At 34.3% G+C, this 7979-nt stretch overlaps 1 long non-coding RNA gene across 2 annotated transcripts; it reads left to right on the forward strand.

Moving 5' to 3' along the window:
• Window positions 1-603: 603 nt before the first annotated feature.
• On the forward strand, window positions 604-5753 carry LOC112742104 (uncharacterized). Of its 2 annotated transcripts, XR_011870960.1 has the most exons (9): window positions 615-741; window positions 1420-1506; window positions 1829-1914; window positions 2050-2189; window positions 2288-2407; window positions 3048-3238; window positions 4120-4186; window positions 4869-4949; window positions 5105-5753. It is a non-coding gene; the product is annotated as an uncharacterized lncRNA (long non-coding RNA). The 2 variants fall into 2 exon arrangements; XR_011870961.1 differs by lacking the exon at window positions 1420-1506 and having other exon boundaries at window positions 604-741.
• The last annotated feature ends 2226 nt before the right edge of the window (window positions 5754-7979 follow it).

The raw sequence follows: 7979 nt of genomic DNA on the forward strand, positions 1-7979 counted from the left end.
CAGTAAGCTCTTCCTCCAGGGTGAGCTGTTTTTAATGCTGTTTTTCATTCTGTTTTTGATTTTTCAGTTGTTTTTGTGACTTCACATGATCATCAACCTAAAGAAACACTACAAGAAAAATATGTTTTAGCGACAAACTTTTAGTGGCAATAATATAATGGCCACTAATTTCTTAATTTAAATTATGTTTTGGTGGCAATTATATATTTGCCATTATTATTATATGTTATAGTGGCTATTATTACTATTGCCATAAAATTATTATCTGTTTTTACTTTTAATTTAAATTATTATAGTGGCCATTATCATTATTGCCGCTACACTTTTATTATCACCCTTTTTTTTATCTTTTTTTTTCTAAATTAAATTGAAAAACGGAAAGAGAGAAAAAGTAGTGAAAAACTGAAGAAAGAAAAATATCTTCACTGCTTAATTCGCGTAATTCTTCCATCGTCGATCACCACCGCCGTAACCGTTGCCATCGCCGACAGCTGCCGTCCATCAACCTACTCCTTGGATCGGACTTCGTTTCCGTCATCGCTGTCATCGTTTTTCGTCTCAAATCTATGTCGCCAAGGTCTTCCAGCCACCGTTGCTGCTCTTGTCGCAACACCATACCTCCGCCTTGCACCGCCGCCGTTATTGCAGAGTCAAAAAGTGCAAAGCGCAGAAACGCGTGCGCAGTGATGAGCTTCATCTTCGATTCTCAATCAGATTCAAATTTCAAAGCATATTGCATAGGTTAGTGAGCTTTTTCTTTTTCTTTAAGCTTTCCGCACTTTCGATGATTCATGTGTGTTTGTCTCCCTTACCTGTTCGATGAAATTCCTCATTCACGCTCTGCATTACCAACTTCTATGCATTCCAAAATCTCACCACAAATGATTAACAAGTAACAAATTCGTCTCTTACCAGATATTAAAAAAAATAGATATATTACTATTACTTCATTTTTAATACTGTTATTATTGTATTATTCACATGTTAGATTGAGCTGAATCGATTGATTACAGGTAGAAATAAAGCTATATTATTGCTAATGTTCATATGAATTTTGTAATCTTTGAAGCTACCAGTTGTATTTTACAGTAAGATTATAACACACGATTTTCATTTAGCTTTCTCAGCTTTGCTACAATTTTTCATAGTCCAAAATCTAGATCCCTCAGCTCTCTTTTGAGGTGGACCTAATTTTTGGAGCTATTTCAGTTGTTATTGGGATTTTTTGTGACTAATGACGATTTTAGTATCAATATTGGTGACGTCGATGCAGTTGATCCTGTAAGTATTGCAACATTCAAAATTCTATTCTAAGAGATAAGATTTGTTATTTTCTTGGTGAAACTATATTTTGTAATTTCATTTTGGTGAGATTTGTACAACATGATAAATAAATCAGAAAATCAATTTGCACTTCAGAGGAGGAAGAATTTTTGTTGCTGTGATTGAAGACTTGCTTGCAAAAGGAATGAGAAATGCTCAAAATGTAATCGATATTGATGATTTGTGAGTAACTTCAATTTAGAATGTTTTTCTTTTTTAACATTAGTGATATGCTCCAGCTTTGGAATCTTATGCCTATCACAAGAGGAATACTTTGTCTGCGTGATATAGGTTTAAGTTTAAGTACTTTGCCTATCACAATTTTATTCTAATATTAATGTGTTTGTTATGCACGGCCTGGCAATTGAATTTACTCATGAACATTTAAAGTTTCGCCTCTTTTGATTTGGCTTGTCATAATATAGGTTTAAGTTCAAGTACTTGTAAAAATGCTATCAGCTAGATCTAAATTTGCAAATTAATTTAATTTAATTTGTTTTATTAGGTGTTTCAGTATGATGAAGAATGATTAGCCATAACAAGGAGGTTCAACTCTATATTCCCGCTGACACCCAAGGGTGCAGATTTCAGGTGTGTGCATTATAGAAACCTTAAATAACGCATATAATTTGAGTACTCATTTAAAATCATATTTGTCCTGCTGTTCCCCCCTCCCCTCCTACCAAAGTTTAAAAAACTAATAATTTCTATTTGCATTGCTGACAGAGGTGTGAATCTTGAGATGGATGATTGTTGCCAATGGGTTAGAAGCAGGTTACAACAAAGAGGGTGCAAACCTTTTGAATTTGTTAAAACTGCTCTGTGTTATGATCCTTCTCAATCCAATTTTCATGGTTCTTTTGCTGGTATTTCTTTGTTTTCCATTGCAAACTCCAAATTAACTATAGTTCACCTTGATCTTTGGTTAAAGATGATATCCTAATATCATTTATTCTTTCTGCAGGTTGTCCTCGGAATCCTCAAACAGAATCTCTTTTACAGTTTCTTGACCTTCCATACCTCCTTAATAAGAATCCTGAACCAACTGACTTGTCACCTTATCCTTCTTGCTCCATTGGGAGAGGTAAACTTTAGCCTTTCTTAATTGTCATCGTCTCATATGGGAAGCCATTCTTTGTCTTTTATATGAATATAATATACTGCTAACTATTGTTGCAATGTGTGAATAGACGTGTTTTAACTTTGCTCTGTTCTTTATTTTCTTACAAGGAATAACCTTCCTTCACTTGTGACTTTTTGTTGTCTTTGATTTTAGTACTTTTTCTTTTCATAAAAAATTCTCAAATTTGTTTCAGTTAAAATCAACGTAAATATTCTTATAATTTTTTTTTATCATTTTTAATGATCTCTTTTATATTTTAATTTTTTTAATTTTTATTATATTTCTTTTATTTATATGATAAATGCTATATTTTTATATTATTTTTTCCTTAATGATCTAATTTTAATGCATGTTATTATATTTTAAGTTTGTATTGTATCTTAGTTCATATGAGTTTTTATTAATTTATCGTACTTTATTTCTATTTTCTATGAAATCTTTTTTATTTTTACTTAGTTTTATTCATATGATTTTTTTATTTTATTGTATTTTTTTATTCATATGATAAATAATTTTTGTATATTATTTTTTCTTTAGTGTTTAATTTCTTAGATATGTTATTATTTTTTTATGGGATTTTTTTTGTTTTGGTTCATACCAGTGTGACTTCACGTCAGCTGAATGAATTGAACAAGAAATCAGTTATGAGTGATGGGATGAATTTGATTCAGAGGTCTCCACAACTGAAGAGTCCTGTTGCGAAGCCGGCAGCTCGGACCAAAGTTCCTTTTGAAAAAGGATATAGTCAAATGGATTGGCTTAAGCTTACTCGGACACATCTTGACCTTGCAGGTTCTCTTAATCTATTGCCTTAGTTTTTTATTTAAAAAGATGACTCTACTTAGTTGTAGTTTTGAATGATAAGAATACATGAAGCTTATGGTTGATTATAGCTGAATTTAAAATAAGTTGCACAAAAATTATATATGAAACATCCCCTTATATATGAATGAGTCTGAGTATTATTACCTTGATGTGTATGTGTGTGTATGTGATTTATAAAAGAGTGATAATGTTACGTGAATAATTTAATGGTGATGACTAGTGAGTGGACTTGTCTGATAGTGATAGTCAATTAAAAATGCCTCCTAAGCCTTACTTCTATCCATTCGAGAGTTGTGGAGATGCTAGTACAAGATGAAGACTTACTAAAAATGTCTCCTAGAATCAAAGTGTTAATTGACGAGGAAATAAATTAACTTTGGGTATTAACTTTATTATTTCATAGAATCAAAGTGTTAATTGACGAGAAAAATGATAAATAAGTGCGGTTCTTCTTTTTTCTCTGATGTAATATAAGTATTGCTCCTCTGTCTTTGTATTTTTTATTTATTTTAATTCCAACATTATAATCTGAGTCAAAGAAAAGGTAAAAAAATAAATGAAGGTATAATATTAAGTGTTTGGAAGTTGTTTTTGAAAAAAAAAAGTCAATCTAAAAAGATATAAAGTGAAAAAGTCAATCTAGAAAGATATAGGCTTATGGTAATTTCACAAGACTCCAAGCTTTTCTGCCATCTTAAGAAATAAAGTGAAAAAGAATGTCATCTTGCATTACTAGGGCCACGAACATTAGCAGCTTTAATTTGCTGAACACAAAGCTGTGGAACCATACAACTAAATGCATGATTAAATCCTTGTTGTAACTGATATTGTGTATTCTCTGCCTCCAGGTATGATCTTCTTGATATATGCATCAATGGCCCAAAGGATAAGTTAGATTCAACTGTTCTTAGTCAGGTAAAGTGGTAAATCTTTTTTACTTCTTTTTGGGTAGTGGTGGTTGTTTTTTTAACAATCTATTGAACATGAATTTAGAATATAGGGTACATTCATCTTAGTTTATCGTTAAAATAATTAGTGGAGTATTATGGAGTTGGTTTATGTGCAAATAATTGAGCTAGGCAACTTTAGTTAAATGATTGCTTGTCATGCGGAGGGTAATTAGTTTTGGTTGGATGGATATTTTTAAGTCAATTCACAGATTGCTGTTGTCAACTTGTGCCTCCAGCATGTGTATTTCATTCAACCTTTTTATAATGTTCAAATACTAAATATCTTTGGCAGTTAATTCATTCCTGGGTCAAATCCCACCAAGAATTTTTCTCCTTCTCATCGGGTCTTTATTTACATTCAAGAATAAAATAAAAGAATTAGTGAAGTAATAAACAGATTCGTCTTTAATAGAGATCTTTTATTATTATTGATAGGTATATCTTGTTTCTTTTATAAATATATTGCTGCCTTGTTGTTTTACCCTCTTTTAAAAAATGTATATCCATGCTTTATTTGAATCCCTTGAACATCACATGAATTTTCCAACTGTGCCTGTTCGTATACAAAATAACCAACACAGAAAGTTTTGTTCTTTTCAGTTTTTTTCCTTCCTGATAATCTTTTAATTTGTTGGAATTTGATGCAGAAAAATAGAGGATCCTGCTTCTTCAGGGTGTTTCCGCGATTGTCTTATTAAATCCGTTCACGCTCATTTGGAACCTGCAAGGTACATTTGATAAATTTCTTTTCTTCCTTGCAATGAAAGCATGATCCACTTTCATATGATTTATGTATCTAAGTGATCACATAGATACAAAGAAAATTCAATCCTTGTTTGTGTCATCCGCTTGTGTTTAGAAGTAACTATAAGTGAACCTGTAGAATGGTTGAAACTAGCACAGCGTCTCCGATGGCGGAGGCTGATATAACAGCAATGAAGGAAACACACCGAGCCCAACAAACTCCTCTGCAGCAGCTACATGCAGAGTTGGATCAGGAAAAAGAAGCCTCTGCTACTGCAGCCAGCGAAGCTATGGACATGATACTTCGTCTACAAGGCAAAAAGGCTGCCGTGAAGATGGAGGCAAGTCACTACAAGAGAATGGCAGAGGAGAAGATAGGTCATGCTGAGGAAACTCTTGAAGTCTTTGAAGAGCTTATCTATCAGAAGGAGATGGAAATCACTGCTCTTGAGGTCCAAGTCTTGGCTTACAAACAGAAGCTTCTGGCATTGGGAGTAGATATCAATATCAGTGAGCTTGAATTCCCTCATGATCTTCTTCTTAATAGAAGCAAATAAAATGGAGAAGATGATCAAAGTAGCTCTAAGAGAAGGTTGCAATCATTACCCCCTATTTGCTCTATGAGGTGCAACTTTAGATCATTGCTAATACTCGTATTGCTACATTGATACAACATAGCTATAGGCTTGTAGCATTTTTTGTTGTTTAGATTTGTAATATGATTTATTACTTTTCAAGAGAAATTTGTGTATTAATATTGAGTTTAATGAAATATCTCATTTTGTAGTAATTAATTTTAGTATATTTATATTATGCATAATAATAATAATTGTTGGAAAAAATAATTGAAATTCTAAAAAAATATATAGATAATTGCTTCTAAGAAAATGAGTATAATATAACTAAAAAAAGACTTAAGATTTTAGCGGCAATAGTAATGGCAACTAAAAGTGAATAACATTACAATTTTAGAATTATTTTTTAGTGGCCATATAAATTGCCGGTAAAATGGGTTTTGGCAGCAATAGTAATGGCCACTAAAAGTGAATAACATTGCAATTTTATAATTACTTTTGGTGGCCATATAAATTGCCAAGAAAATGGCCGCTAAACGTTATAAACTTTTTGCGGCCATTAAAAAGGTCTTTACTGGCAAATGTTATAATTGCCGCTAAAACCTTTTAGCGACAACGCATAAGACGGCTAATGTCTAATTGCCGGTAAATGTATTAGTGGCTATTTTTATTGCCGCTAAAAGCAAAATAAATGGCCGCTAAAAGTGATTTTTCTTGTAGTGAAAACATAAAATAACAATGGAAAATAAATAGATATAATTAAATAACATTGGGTTGCCTCCCAATAAGCGCTTCTTTAATGTCAATAGCTTGACAGTGAGCTCTCATGGAGTCTCACAGATAATCAAAGCAAGGTTGGGGCCTCTCAACACCAAACTTAGAGTTTGGTTGTGGCCTCTCAACACCAAACTTAGAGTTTGGTTGTGGCCTCCTAACACCAAACTTAGAGTTTAAATGTGGGGGTTTTGTTTGACTCTGTATTGAGAGAAGCTTTTCATGCTTCCTCTCCAAGGTTACAGAAGGAGAACCTTGAGTCTTGAATACAAGGTAGTCCTCATTCAACTAAAGGACCGACTCTCTTCTGTCAACATCAATCACAGCTTTTGCTGTGGCTAGGAAGGGTCTGCCAAGGATGATGGATTCATCCTCATCCTTCCCAATGTCTAGGATTATGAAATCAGCAGGGATGTAAAGGCCTTCAACCTTCACTAGCACGTCCTCTACTAGTCCATAAGCCTGTTTCATTGATTTGTCTGCCATCTCTAATGAGATTCTTGTAGCTTGTACCTCAAAGATTCCCAGTTTTTCTATTACATAGAGTGGCATGAGGTTTATCCCTGACCCCAGGTCACACAGAGCCTTCTCAAAGGTCATGGTGCCTATGGTACAAGGTATGAAGAACTTTCCGGGATCCGGTTTCTTCTGAGGTAATGTCTTCCTCATTAAGTCATTCAGTTCATTGGTGAGCAAGGGGGGTTCATTCTCCCAAGTTTCATTACAAAATAACTTGGCATTGAGCTTCATGATTGCTCCTAGATACTTAGCAACTTGCTCTTTAGTGATGTCTTCATCCTCTTCAGAGGAAGAATATTCATCAGAGCTCATGAATGGCAGAAAGAAGTTCAATGGAATCTCTATAATCTCTGCATGAGCCTCAGATTCCTTTGGTTCCTCACAGGGAAACTCCTTTCTGTCTAGAGGACGTCCCATGAGGCTTTTCTCACTGGGACTCATGTTCTCTTCACTCTCTCCAGGTTTGGCCATGTTGGTCATGGTTATGCCCTTGCACTCTCTCTTGGGATTTTCTTCTGTATTGCTTGGGAGAGTACTGGGAGGAGTTTCAGTAATCTTCTTACTCAGCTGACCCACCTGTGCCTCCAAATTTCTAATGGAGGACCTTATTTCATTCATGAAACTTAGTGTGGTCTTGGATAGATCAGAGACTATGCTTGCCAGGCTAGAATGGCTCTGTTCCGAATTCTCTATCTGTTGCTGAGAAGATGATGGAAAAGGCTTGCTATTGCTAAACCTATTTCTTCCACCATTATTATTGAAGCCTTGTTGAGGCTTCTGTTGGTCCTTCCATGAGAAATTTGGATGATTTCTCCATGAAGGATTGTAGGTGTTTCCATAGGGTTCTCCCATGTAATTCACCTCTGCCATTGTAGGGTTCTCAGGATCATAAGCTTCTTCTTCAAAAGATGCTTTTTTAGTACTATTGGATGCAGCTTGCAATCCATTCAGACTCTGAGAAATCATATTGACTTGCTTAGTCAATATTTTGTTCTGAGCCAATATGTCATTCAGAGTATTTTCAAGAACTCCCTTCTTCTGAGGCGTCCCATTGTTCACAGGATTCCTCTCAAAGGTGTACATGAACTGGTTATTTGCAACCATTTCAATGAGTTCCTGAGCTTCTGCAGAGGTTTTCAGATGAAG

The sequence above is a fragment of the Arachis hypogaea genome, chromosome 14 (genome assembly GCF_003086295.3).
Source record: "Arachis hypogaea cultivar Tifrunner chromosome 14, arahy.Tifrunner.gnm2.J5K5, whole genome shotgun sequence".
Taxonomy (NCBI): Eukaryota; Viridiplantae; Streptophyta; class Magnoliopsida; order Fabales; family Fabaceae; genus Arachis; species Arachis hypogaea.